Source organism: Alligator mississippiensis, chromosome 12 (assembly GCF_030867095.1).
Source record: "Alligator mississippiensis isolate rAllMis1 chromosome 12, rAllMis1, whole genome shotgun sequence".
Taxonomy (NCBI): domain Eukaryota; kingdom Metazoa; phylum Chordata; order Crocodylia; family Alligatoridae; genus Alligator; species Alligator mississippiensis.
The window spans coordinates 38,136,105-38,150,017 of NC_081835.1; the positions used below are offsets into that span (position 1 = coordinate 38,136,105).

Sequence of the window (13,913 nt, forward strand, 5' to 3'; positions counted from 1 at the left end):
TTTTTGGCTTGATAAGGAATTGAGCATTTGATACTATGTCATGGCTATGAGAGAGGGATTTGTGTCAGAATGGTCTCATCTGCTGCTTTGGTACTTTCTAATTGATGTTTGCTACAGAACTCTGGATTATTTTTTAACATGGTATTCTCTCATACTAAGATTTAGGAGTATAAGATTTATATAGCACATGTGGCAAATTTATTTGAGCATTTTATCAATGAATGCATGTACTTGGACTTAATGGAAATGTTCCATCTCTATGCTCCAAATATCTGTGAACATAGCTCTTCAAGTGGAAGGAGTGACACTGCCATCATAGCTGTGTCTATTATAAGTGAAGTGAAACAAACTGTTTCAGAGATACAGTTTGTAGGCTTACTGGCCTACAGGCAAAAGGAATCAGAACTCTGTATAGAGGTGATACCTTTTATTAGACCAACTAGATATTCATAATAAAATGTCTTTATTTGCAAGCCTTGGGGTACATTTATCCTTCTTCAGGTGCAGACGAATGCAAAGATTGTAAAATGTCTCCTAAGTGGAAATGAAAATTCATGTGTCACAGGAGAGCTGAAGGTGTTGTAAGATCTCTCGGTTAGAAAAGTTCATTGCTCAGGAGAGCCTTTCGTCAACCCATCCTCCTGCGAAATATGAAACAACAAAACCAGAAGGCAACATAATTCAATATTCTGCTTGCCATCTGACAACTTTGAGGTAAATAGACTGCTCTTTTATCTGAGCCTAATTTGCACAAAATGAACTTTTCCAACCAGATTTTACAACACCTTCAGCTCTCCTGTGAAATATGACTTTTCATTTCCACCTAAGAGAAATTTTACAATCTTTGCATTTTCCTGAAGAAGGGTGAGTGTACCTGAAAGTTGCAAATAAAGATTTTTTTTTTTTTTTTTTTTTACAAATGTCACCAACATCAGGAGGCCTGTTAAACATTTGTGATTTGGCACTAAGATTCCTTCCTCCTTCCCCAGCCCCTCCCCCAGGGTCAACAGAGGCAGTGACTACCACTGCTGTCATGGGTGCTGTGCTTCTGAGATCCAAAAGTCACAGCCTGAGACTGAAGCTCAGCAAGTAGGCAATGGAAAGGAAGGAGGAATGAAGAAAAGATGCTGCTAAATCTGGCTGCATCATTAGAGAGAAGAGCAGTGGCTGAGGAGGCTGGCTTGCCTGTATGGAGAACCATCAGATTTGCTGGGCTGACCTGATCAGGAGGGCAAATATATCTCTCCCAGGCCAGGTGTGTAGTGATCTTCCAGGCATGCCAGAACATTGAGGCCACCACAAAGTTAGTGTATGCAACAAGGCTTTCTCACTCACTCTCATGTGCATGCTTGCTCGTAGGCACCCTCGACTAGCAGGCAGATAGCATCCAAGCCGTGCTCTTTTTTCCCCTCGTGCCCTCGTAACCCTAACCTCTGCCTCAACTCCTCAAGATTAAAACCAAGTCTACCCTACTGATGTGCCCTGGACAGTTTCTTTCTCCCTGATAGATGCTTTTCGATTTTAGGCCCCTCTGCCTCATGCCCAGACTTTCTCCCCTGCCTTCTCTGCTATAAGAACTGGCATTTACTGTGTCAGACCATAGGTCCATTTTGCCCAGTATCCTGCATCACACAGTGGCAGAGAGTGGATACTGAAAGGGAGAGTGAACAAGGTATGATGAAGGCAATCTAAACAAACATAGCTACAACCTGGATGCCTGACACAAGGTACGATGAGGGCTTTTTTCCACTGTTCCTTTCTCTCTTGCAGCCTCCAGCATTTAAAGTCTAGGACGTTCTAATACAGAGGCTATATCCCTGTCTCCCATGCCCAGTAACTGGTGATGATGCCCCTTTCTTCCAAGAATTTGCCCAATCCCTTCTTGAATCTGGCTAAACTGTCAGATTTCACAACATCTGGTGGCAATGAGTTCCACACCTTGCTGTACTGCAGTTGGGACCTAATCCCCCCTCTTCATGCATATTGTCCCCTCCCCTCATCCTCATTATTCTAGTCAGCCTGATCACACATGCACACCAGCCTTTTTGACATCCTGACTCCCAGGCTTCTGCCTTGTTTTTTTTCTTCTACTTTAGAACTGGTCCCTTAACTATCAAGAGGACTGGTCAGTTTCGCATGCGTTGTGTTCCCAATAGGAGCAAGGAATGAGCTCCTATTGTCTCCTGTGCTCAGTCATAGATTGTAGGCAATGCCATGTGGTACTGGCTTCATTTCCCATCTGTTGATAAAAAGTCCTTACCCCCTTGACCATGCCTTCCATACTGGTCAAACACATTTGCCAGATGGCATACTATGGCATAGCAACTCCAGGCCATATGATTCTGGCACAACTTGAAATGAGTTGCACAGTAAATGTAAAAATAAATCATGTGACTAAAGAAACATTTGTTAACAAAAAATACAGTGGCAAGGATGTGGGCTGTTCTTTATTGAGGATGGTTTTCAGATTCAAGTATTTCATGTGTGGATGGAAAATTAAATCAATGATTTGCTTAAGTTTTCAATAAGTAGGAAGATGTAGGACATGAGGACACAGCCAGTGTTGCTAATAGGAGCGAATATGCAGAAGTAGAAATTTCCCAAACAAAACTCAAGGTACTTAATATCCTTGAATTAGGGGAATTAGATAAAACTAGAAAGCCTGGTATTTGAAATCGCATATCCACTGGTAAGAAAACTTAGTAAATCTTTCAGTTTGGGAATGATAGAATAACAAATGCCTCTATATATAATTAAAGGGAGGGAAGTGTGATCCAAACTACAGGCCTGTTACAAGCCTTTGCTCATACAGAGGACATTGGAACAGTGTTAAAATAATAATAGAACGACTTGGGGCAAATGAAAAATGGGCTAAAAAGCAACATGGCCTTACCAAAAGTCATTTATTTGACTGACATCCATCTTTGAGAAAGAAGTGGTAGATGTCATCAATCTAAATGCCAGAAAACTACTTGATATGGTTTTACATGGGAAATAGTTGAACTGGAGAAGACAGGGGCTAATAGAAGTACTTCAGGAACCAGTTAAGGGGGAAATGACAGATTTTGCTAAAACAGTAATGTTGAGGCTGAAGGGAGTTTACCAGAGGAGTTCCGCAATGATCTTGGGACAGATCTCGTTTAATACCAGTTGCAGGTATCATCAAAGCACAGGAGGCTCAAAAACGTCTTATAGGAAGAACAGGATGACTTTGGGGACTGGAAATAGAATGAAATATAATAATAATAAGTGCAAAATCAAGAACTAACACAAATTTCTGTTATAAACTCACCAGCTGAAAAAGGCAGAGCTGCAGACAAATGACTCGTATGCAGATGTGCAATACAGTTGCTTCTGACTTTCCAAATGGTAATTAACCCTGGAGTAAGCAAGGTGACTTACATTGAACTTAGGCTGTATATTGCGTGTCTGCTCTTTGCTTACACTGGGTGAAAGTCAGACTATACTCATAAACCTGTAGTATGTGTTTTTAATTCTTACACTAAGTGACCTGAAAGCAGTATGGAACTTGCATGTGAATTCTGTGAATATGTTTAATTTCTAATCATTTAAAGGCAGTTTTTGCTATAACAATTAGCAGGAAATAGAACTAATGGTACTGCTCTTACCCAAAGATGCAACTATCAAGCAAAATGCCAAACAAGTTCCTAACTTGTGTGGAGGATAAGTTTCTATTCCAGAAATTTGAGGATATGATCAGGAGATTAGCTGTCTTAGATATTGTCATGACCAACTGGGAAGAACTGAGGAAGGATATAAAGGTGATGGTAAACTTGAGGAAATGACCATAGTACGATCAAATTCACAATTCTGAGAGGTGGAAACTATGAGGGTAGAAGAATTAAGACACTGGGTTTCAAAATGGCTGATTTCACGTGACTGAAAGAGATAGTAGGCATGGTGCCATGGAAAGATAGACTGAAGGAAAAAGAGGCCTGGGAGGGCTGGAAGCTTCTAAATGGCACAGTATTGGAAATCCAACAAGAAACTGTTGGAATACAATGAAAGCATAAGAATGGCAAGAGACCAAAGTGGCTGCACAAGGAGTTTGTAGGAGAGGTAGGTAAGCCCCAGCATGGGTGCCAGAGCATGGCATGTGAAGGCATTTTGCTTGGCATGCATGCCTTGGAGCAGATGATAGGGAAGGGGCTGGGGCTGCACTGCCAACACAAGGATCAGGCCCCTCATAGCTCCTCTGCCATCTGCCCCTGGCACACCAGCATCCTAGAAGTTGAGATTACTGGTGTTTTTGGTACTCTGCCCAAAAATGTTGCCAGCTCCTGTTCTAGGATGCCTTAAATGCAAAAGGAAAGCATACAGGTAATGGAAAGATAAGCAGGTCACCAAGGAAGCATACTAGGAAATAGCAAAATCTTGCAGGGACAAAATGAGGCAGGCAAAGGTAAAATATGACCTATATCTGGTGTGGGATATTAAAGACAGCAAGAAGAAGTTCCATAAATATGGTGGCAAGAAAAAAAAAAAGGAAGCTCTGGGTCCTCTGATAGCCAGGGTGAGCTGTTAACAGAAGATACAAAGGAGAGGGGCTCAACAGCTACTTTGCCTCAGTCTTCACAAAAAAAAATTAAGTTGAGGGCTAAGATAATGAAAGGGACAGTCAGAGAGCTTTGGTGAGTATGCATGTATTTAAGTAAGCAGGGCCTGATAAACTTCATTCCAGTATGGTTTTTGAGAAGACCTACTTCTAAACAAACTGAAGAAATGTGGGCTAAACAAAACTATTAGGAGGTAGATAGACAACTGGCTCAGTAGCTACAAGCAAAGGGTAATTATAAATGGATCCAAATCAGAATGGCAGGACATATTGAGTGGAGTTTCACAGGGGTCAGTCCTGGACCCAGCGCTGTTCAATGTCTTTGTTTACTACTTGGATGCTGGAATAGGGCAATTCTTGAGCAAATTTGCTGATACAAAACTGGTAAAGATTGCGAACACCTTGGAGGACAGGAGCACAATTCAGAAGGAACTTGATAGATTGGAAAGCTGGGCTAGAGCTAACACAATGAAATTCAGTATTAACAAATACAGGGTGCTACAATTAAAAACCCAAATATAAAATTTGTGAAAATTGGCTGGATAGCAGACTTACTGAAAAGATTCCAGGAGTCCTGGTAAATCATCAATTCAATACCACCTTGCAATGTGATGCAGCTGCAATTTTAGGATATTATGAAAATCTTCTTTGCTTACAATAGTGAGGCAGTGGAATAGACTGGGAAGGTGTGGAAACTCCATCCTTGGAGATTTTCAAGAAGAGGTTGAATAAACGTTCATTAGGGATGATCTAGGAATAGCAGTTCATGGAGTGCTCTGTAAAGTGCACCATCCAACTCTGTAAATTGGAAGCCCAGGAGGGCCACACCTCCAAAGTGCTGTGAGATAAGAGCTCTGCAGCCCAGAACAGGTGGATATTGGAGAGTATCATGCTCAGCTGCAGGAGAATGAAACCGAGTTCCACAACCAGATTAATTACAAACAAAGTTTAAGCAGCTAGGATAAGTTTTATGGAGGGGATATAAAAAGAAGTATTCTGGCTCTCCAGTTACACAGTTTAATATGTGCAGTTACGCTGGCTGCCCCTGGATGCAGTGCAAACTGGAGGTTTTTGGCTTTTCCCAATTTTTGGGGGTGGGGGTTGCTAGTTGCCACATAAGGTTGGGAAGTCGTCCCCCCCCCCCCCCAACTGTTGCTCTAAGCATGGGCGGGGGGGGGGGAGCAGGTTGCCTTCCTCACAAGTATTGTGTGTTGGCTGTAGCCAAGGCTGGGAATTTTGACTGGGATGTGCCAGTGCTCCTGCTGGAATTAAAACATGCAGACTCCTGGACAGAAGGTCTTGCCCTTCCACTCAGGGTCAGACTGATCTGAGTGCAGTGGGGTGAGGTATGGCCCTCTTTGCATCTCTTGAGTGCATTTTAATAAACCTTGCAGCAGTTGGACACTGACCACTCTCCTCTCCCTCCTTTACCTATGGCTAGTTAGGGTGCTTTTGGTGTCTTTGGGCAATATGCCTTGTAGTTGTGTGAGAGGGTTGATTAAGTAGTTTTAGAAATAGGGTAGGCACAGACTTCTAGGGATAGTTTGGATAGGGATGATCCTGCCTTAAGGTTCAGAGATCCTTTCCAGCCCTTCTTTTGTATGATTTAGTGAACTAATGGGAAAGTTTCTTCCCAATTTCTTCCCTACATAGATTTTTAAAAAATGAGGCTATATAAACCATTTTCTTCCCAAGAAAAATTTGTGAACTGTAATTTTTCAAGAATTCTCACTCATTTTTTTTTCCCTTCTAAGTTGCATTTCTATAATATAATCATAATGGTAAACAAATCAAATGGTGGTATAGTATTTTAATTGGTCTTCTAAACTTCAAAATCCATAATAGAGGATCAAATATCTAACTCAAGGTCAATTTTTCTTCAGTGTTAGAAATTACTTAAATTGTTCACTATGGATAGGCATCTGGCTGGGGTCATCTGACCCCAGCACTGTTTCCTGCCTAGGTAGGGGGTTGGACTCGATGATCTGTTGAGGTCACTTCTGACCCTAGCATCTATGAATATTTCCTCATCTGCCTTTGTTCCTAATAAACCGGTTTCACTTTTCACTAGATCAGCTTAGATGTAGATCATTGTTTTATGCTATGGGCTTGCAGTATAGACATGATTCATTGAAGGAAGTGCTTGACATCATCTTTATGAAAGTAAAGGGAAACCTTTTTTTTCCTGCTTCCAAAAGCAGCATTGGAAGTAGATACTGATATATTTTTGTGTCCCTTAACCAAACTGTTCCCTGCCCTGAAATACCTGACTTTAGTGTACAATCCTACTGGACTAAGAACCTGGGGGAAAGGTAAGTAAGATGATTTTTGGACTTTATCTAGACATAACTGAACTTATTTTATACCATCCTGGAAGGATCTACATGGCCTTTTAGTTACTTTTCCTCTTCCCGTATAGAACTGGGAACCCAGAAGTATCCTCCTTTTCAGTTTGTGAAGAACTGAAGATAATTGCTTACATTTATATGTTACAAATCTAAGAGGCCAGATTTGGTTTCAGGAAGGTTTTATTTCCTTGTTTCTCTTGCTTTGCCCAGTGGTATATTATAGGGTGTTGTAGCTTACAGTTAAGTGTGAGGGCTTGAAATGGAGATTTGGGGGGTTCTGTGGATTACCAATTGTCTGTGACAGCAGGACAGCAAGGACACGATGGCCCAGACAGCCCCTTATGTTCCATACTTCTCAGGTGAGCTATGTGCACTAGTCATTTGTTGTCTTCCCTTCTCCTGCTGCCCACCACTTAGGCTATCTCAGCAGGATTAGAAATACTTTGCTTCACTTGCATAGGATAAAAGAAGAAAAGTTCCTTACTGTCATCTCTAGCTACACTGTAGCCTTTCTGAGAGTCTTGCCAGCATCACCAGAAATCAGTCTTCCTGCTGATTTCTGCCAGCCCTGCCCACTGAGGTCTCTCTGACCCTCATTAGCCCAAAGCTAACTGCCTCAATCCTTCCAGCTAACCCTCCACAGCAGCATTCATAACAGTCAGCAGAACTCCATAGAAATTACTGGCCTGCCTGAGTTATCTCACATCCCTGTGACTAGATGGGCCTCTCAGCTGCCATTGCTGTAGATGAGTTGACTTCCCCATTACAGGCAGACAGTGCCTTGGGGCCCAACCACTTCTGCCTGTGTCTGGCAATTCTTTTTGACCTAAAGCCACAATAGTATCAGATATTTAGCCAGTCCACCTACTTCCTTTCCTTAACTAAACCATATCCAAAACCATTCTAATATTATAAAAGCTGTAGTCTGTCTGTCCATCCGTCCGTAACATTTTATTTGCACTCTAATTGGCTGTCTTGGCATAAGTTGACTTAACTCTTTAAATCAGAAATATGGGGTTGACTTACACTGGCCCCTGCGCACCCTCACTGTGGGCTGGGCACCTAGAGGGTGAACACATGTCACAGCAGCACTCGCAGGGGACAGGGCCAGGCTTGGTGCTTGGCTAGCATGGCCCTATCCCCTGTGACCAGAGCTGCCTGGGCCACACCAACTGAGCCCGGCACCGCTTGCAGGGGATGCGGCCATACCAGCCAAGTACCAAACCCAGCACTGCTCACAGGGGACAGAGCTGGGCTCAGTGCTCGGCTGGTGCAGCCCAGGTAGTGCTGTTCACATGTTCATTGGCATGGGCTTCATGGACTGAACAGTAGTTGTTTTGTGGTGGCCACACCCCTTGCTGCTGTTTGAACAATGGGCACAGTGACCCTGCCCCTAGCTGCTGACTGGCTGGGGAGGAGGTGGCCCCACCCATCACCACTGTTTGGCTGAGGGGGGAAGTGGTTCTGCCCCTTACCAAGGGGATTTCCTGTATTCCGGGGATGCATCAGTGGCCACCCTACATGAGCCAAGTCCAGAGCATGGAGCTGAGTCATCTGGCTTGTGGGGCTGGAATTTAGTGGTGGCAGCAGTAATTGCTGTAGTTCCCAGACCCACAGCAGCTACTTCTCCTCCCATTGCAAAATTTCCAGCCCTGCAGGCAGCCCTAATGATGTGACTTCATGCTTTGAATCTAGCCCATGGTGGTCCCCATGGGTCTGGAAATGTGGGTTGGAGAAGCAGCAGGGGGTTGGGAGAAGCAGGGAGTTGGGAGCAACATGGCTTGGGAGAAACCAGTGGGGGTCCCCATGGATCTGGAAATGTAGGAAGAGCAGCAAGCAGCATTAATTGCCATGGCTATGAGATCTGTGGCAGTTAGTGTTGCTGCCAGCACTTGCCACAGTGCCTTACATCATTAATAAAGTTCAGCTGAGAACAGGCACACCCATGGGTGTTCCTGGGTTACATTTTTGGGGGCTTATCCGGGATTTGGGGCAGATGACTTGCTATTTTAGGTGCTGTGTTTATCTATAGAGGACTCTTACAGGGAGGATGTCAGATCCTCATGGTCCCCAGGATTTGGGGGGCACCAGTGCCCAGGTAACCTCAGGGTCTGGGGGGGCATCGCCTCCTGCAGACTGGATCTTGGCTTTATGGAAGCTATTCGAGAGGTAGCCGATTCCTCTAATTATTGGGCTGCTTACAAACGGCTGAGTAGCTTTTCAGGGAGCACCCCTGTCCCATCTGGGGAGGAGGACCTTGAAGCCTGACTGGCGCATATCCAAGAGACTTTAACATGGCAAATTCCTGATGATGAAAATCACTGTTGTCTTTTCAACATGTTGAGGGAACCTGTGTCATCAGAACTGCAAACTAGCAGAATCCAGGGATCACCACCCAGCAGTGTCTACAGGTCTTACAGGACATGTTCGGATGGCCGTCTTTATGGGGTGGAGCATACTACGAACTGTTGGGTACCTTTCAATGTGGGGGAGAGCCTGCGTCCATACCTGCTACGCTTAGAGCAGGTCTTACAGCGGGTAATTAAGCAAGGGTCCCTCACCCCTGTGGAGGCTGATCAGGCAAGGCTATGACAGGTCCAAATAGGGGTTCGATATAGTTTAGCCCTTATCAGAAATTTAAATTTGTCCAGGTGAAAAAATCCCCTGGGATTAAATCAGCTGGTACAGGAGGTAAGAGAGGAGGAAGAGATTCTCCAATTACGGGAATCTGTGTGGGTCCCTGAGGATTCCCCAGCTAGGAAGGGACCCATGCACCAGGTGATGGCCATGACCCCCAAGAGGATTTCCCCGCTGAGTTGGAGGAAGAACCGTCTTTGCCTCTCTTAATGGAGATGGTTAGTGGTGTTCCCCCCAGGGAGCCTGCCAGGGCCCCTCCATTGGCTCTGAGACAAACCAGAACCTGCCCCCGTGCTTCCAGAATCTGTTATAGATATGGGGAACTAGGCTATATGGCCAAGGGATGCACGGGGACCGAGAATCTGGAGTGTGTTTATAAGCACCTTAAGGCCCTGTGGAAATCAGAAAATGCTACTGGGATGGGACAAGAGAGTTGGTCCTGCCCCAGGAAGAGTCAGACTCCCAAACCCTAGGCTCAGGCAGACTACCTGAGGGATTAATAGACCCTGGGGCAGAAGTCCCTGTGGAGGTAAACAGGCATCCATGTGTGGCCCTTTTGGATAGTGGGTCCCAAGTAACCATTTTGTTTGAATCATTGTATAAAAAGCATTTTGAGCATTTGCCTTTGTATCCCTTGTCTGGTCTAGGTTTGTGTGGATTGAGCAGGGACCAATATCTGTATCTGGAATATTTAAGATCCGGATCAGATTTCCCACCTCTGTGGCTGGGACAAACAGGGAGGTCACTATGATCGCTTTGTTGTGCCTGGACCCTGGGTGGAAGCCAGGGGTGTCTCTGCTCATTGGAACTAATTCAAATATTTTTCAGGTGCTGACACAATATTGCAGGTGGCAAGCAGGGCCCCACTACAGAAAGCAGCTGAGAATGCATGCTTTGTGCACCGAGGCCTATGACCAGTGGGAGGGAAGGGTGGAGGGGAAAGCCTCTCCCATCTTAAGAACTTTACAATTTACTGGGCCAGCCCCCCTGACCTTCCCCACTCAGAGTCAACAGGCCCTACTGGTCAAATGCTCCTGGGAGAGAGACCCCACTACCAAGGGCCCCGTAATAGTAGAAACCTTCCTGGGGAAATTGGGGCTCCAGAGTCTAAGGGCCTCTGATGGGCTATTCGACCCCAGGGGTCTGAGTCAAGGCACAGTGGCCATTCTAGTAGCCAGCTCTACCCCACAGAGCGTGGTGGTGCAACCAGGCATGAACAATGTGTGCCCCTGTTGGCTGGGGGGGCACACAGTGGCACTGGCAGGAGCGAGAGTGTGGCAGTGATAAGCGGGAGCTCCCACAGATGCCTCTGGCACAGGTGGTGGTGGGGGGGGGAGAGGGGGGAGGTGGTGAGCACTTTTTCTTAAGGGTGCACCACCACTCTCAGGGGGTGCACGTGCACCCATGTACACCCCCTATGTGTCACCGGTGTGACCAGGTCAGAAGGTGGCAGCGGTTAGGAGGGTGGAGGTAATGTTGAGTGACACAAAACTTTGTTCTACCTCTTTTGACCCTGAATGATTTCTCTTCAGTGATTCCCTGGCTACTGACACCTGGAGAGTGCAGCTATAAGAGAAACGCTACCACTGAACCAATTTGTTTTCTTTGTACAAATGGAACATAGGGAAAGCGAAGGGGGTCGAGCACCATATCCTCCTAAGTGATCCTCATCCATTCAGGGAAAGGTCTCGCAGGATTCCTCTGGTGGAGATGGAGGAAGTTTGGCACCACCCCCAGGAGCTGCTGGATCACCAGATCATCTCAGAATCCAAAAGTCCCTATGCGTCACCCATCATGATGGTGCATAAGAAAAATGGCAAGTTAAGAATGTGCATAGACTACCGGGTGTTGAATGCTAGAGCTATAGTAGATCAGTACACTATGCCTAGAGGACAGGAGGCCTTGGACTATCTGGGGGGCAGTCAGTAGTTCTCCGTAATGGACCTCTGAAGTGGTTATTATCCAATCCTTTGGAAGGCCAATAAGGAAAAGACTGCATTTATCTGCCCACTAGGATTTTACCAGTTTGAACGCATGCCTCAAGGCATTTCTGGCACCCTGGCCACCTTTCAGCGTCTCATGGAAAAAGTTGTGGGAGATATGCATCTAAGCCAAGTGCTCGTGTATCTTGATGATATAATCATCTTCAGCCAAACTCTAGAGGAGCATGATGAGCACCTACTCTGAGTGCTGGACCGGTTGGAGGCAACAGGGCTCAAGTTGGCCCTTGACAAATGCAAATCCTGTCAATCTTCAGTCAAGTACGTAGGGCATATTTTTTCCAAGGACAGTATCAGCACTGACCCAGAGAAGGTCAACGCTGTAACTACCTGGTCCCAGCCTACTAATTACAGGGAACTAAAAAGGTTCTTGGGGTTTGCTGGATTTTATCACCAATTTGTTTGGGACTATGCCACCATTATTAAACCTTTAAAACACTTTACCCGGGGTTGTCAGATGGGGAGGGCCCCCCAGCTCAAAGAGGACCCGAAGCTGCCTGGCCCAGGGGGCAGGAACATAGCCTCGCAGAGCCTTTCAGGCACCGGTGGGATCCCCAGTGTGAGGCTTTCCATGAGGTTATAAAATGCCTCACCAATGCCCCCATCTTGGCTTATCCTAACCTGGGGCAGCCTTTCATATTATACACTGATGCCAGCCTATCTGGGCTTGGGGCTGTGTTGTACCAAATGCACAATGGACAGCGGTGCCCCATGGCTTATGCTAGTCAAAACCTAGCACCTGCTGAAACAAGATATCCAGCTCATAAATTGGAATTTTTAGCTCTGAAGTGGGCTGTCACAGAAAAGTTTAAAGACTATTTGTATGGCACTACCTTTCAGGTATGAACAGACAATAATCCCTTAACATATATACTGAGAAGCGCCAAACTGAATGCCACTGGACAACAGTGGGTTGCCTTCCTAGCTGATTACGCTTTCAGCCTGCACTATCACCCAGGAAAAACCAACTTAGATGCCGATGCGCTGTCTCACCTAGCCTCCCCCTCTGATAGGGATGTGTTACAACCTGAGGCAGTCCAGGCCCTCTGTGATTTACCTGTGTGGGATTCCACAGCCGAAGAGGCAGATGCCGTGTGTTTGGCTGAAGTATTGGGAGTACACCCCGAAGGAATCCCTCAGGCCTGTAGTCACTATGTTTCTCTTGCCTCCACTGCCTTACCTGAGATAACTGCAGTTGAATGGCATGCAGCACAGGAGCAAGACCCAGACATCTGAGATGTATTGTGGGCTCGGCAAAGGGGACCTACCTTACCAAACCTCTCTGACTCTAGCACACCTACGGCTTGCCTCCTATTACGGGAATGGAAGAAGGTGAGGCTGCTCAACGGGGTTCTTCTCCACCTAGTGCACAATGAAGGAGGAAAGGAAGTGCTGCAACTGGTCCTGCCTCAAGAACAGTGGGCCCTCATGCTTCGAGCACTCCATGATGATTTTGGACACGGGGGTGGAGCGCATGCTAGCATTGGTCAGGGTGCATTTTTTCTGGCCACGAATGGCCGAAGACATCAGAATCAAGTGTTCAATGTGTGAATGCTGTGTGAAATGCAAAACTCTGCCCACCCACACAGCTTACCTTCATACCATTAAAAGCCCACAACCAGTGGAGTTGGTATGTATGGACTTTCTATCAATTGAAGGAGAAGAAAATCAAAAGGGAAATATTCTTGTTGTCACTGACCACTTCACTTGGCATGCCCAAACTTTTGCAACACACAATCACACCACCAAAACTGTCGCCAAGATGCTACAGTAGAAATATTTCTGTTTTTAGATTACCTACCCGAATCCACTTTGATCAGGGAAGGGACTTTGAGAGTACACTGCTCAAAGAAGTCTTGGCTGTAGTGGGAATAAAGAAATCACAGACCACCCTGTATCACCCTCAGGGGGATCCCCAGCCTGAGCAGTTCAACTGGATGTTGTTAAGCATGCTAGGTATATTGTGCCAGGAACAAAAGGCCTCTTGAAGCCAGCATTTGGCCTACCTGTTGCATGCTTACAGTACAACCAGCAACGACACCACAGGGGCAAGCCCCTATTTATTTATGTTTGGGAGGCAACCCCAGTTGCCTATTGATCTCTGCTTCAGGGTAGAGCAAGCTTACAGGCAGCATTTAGTGCCTGGGCAGTATGCCAAACAGCTGCGGGATCGCCTATGACAAGCTTACTGCCTCACAGGAGAGTCGGCCAGAAAAAAACAGCAGCGCCATAAGATGCATTATGACTCCCAAGTCCAAGAGCAAGGACTGAGCCACAGAGACTGGGTGCTGTTAAGAAATCACAGGCTGAGGGGAATGCACAAGATAGCTGATTGTTGGAAGGCTGAGCCCT

General features: G+C 45.8%; 1 protein-coding gene across 1 annotated transcript in view; it reads left to right on the forward strand.

Annotated features, from left to right (window-relative positions):
• The window catches only part of SFMBT1 (Scm like with four mbt domains 1), a 107,009-nt gene that overhangs the window by 1,016 nt on the left and 92,080 nt on the right, over positions 1–13,913 (forward strand). The window lies entirely within an intron of this gene.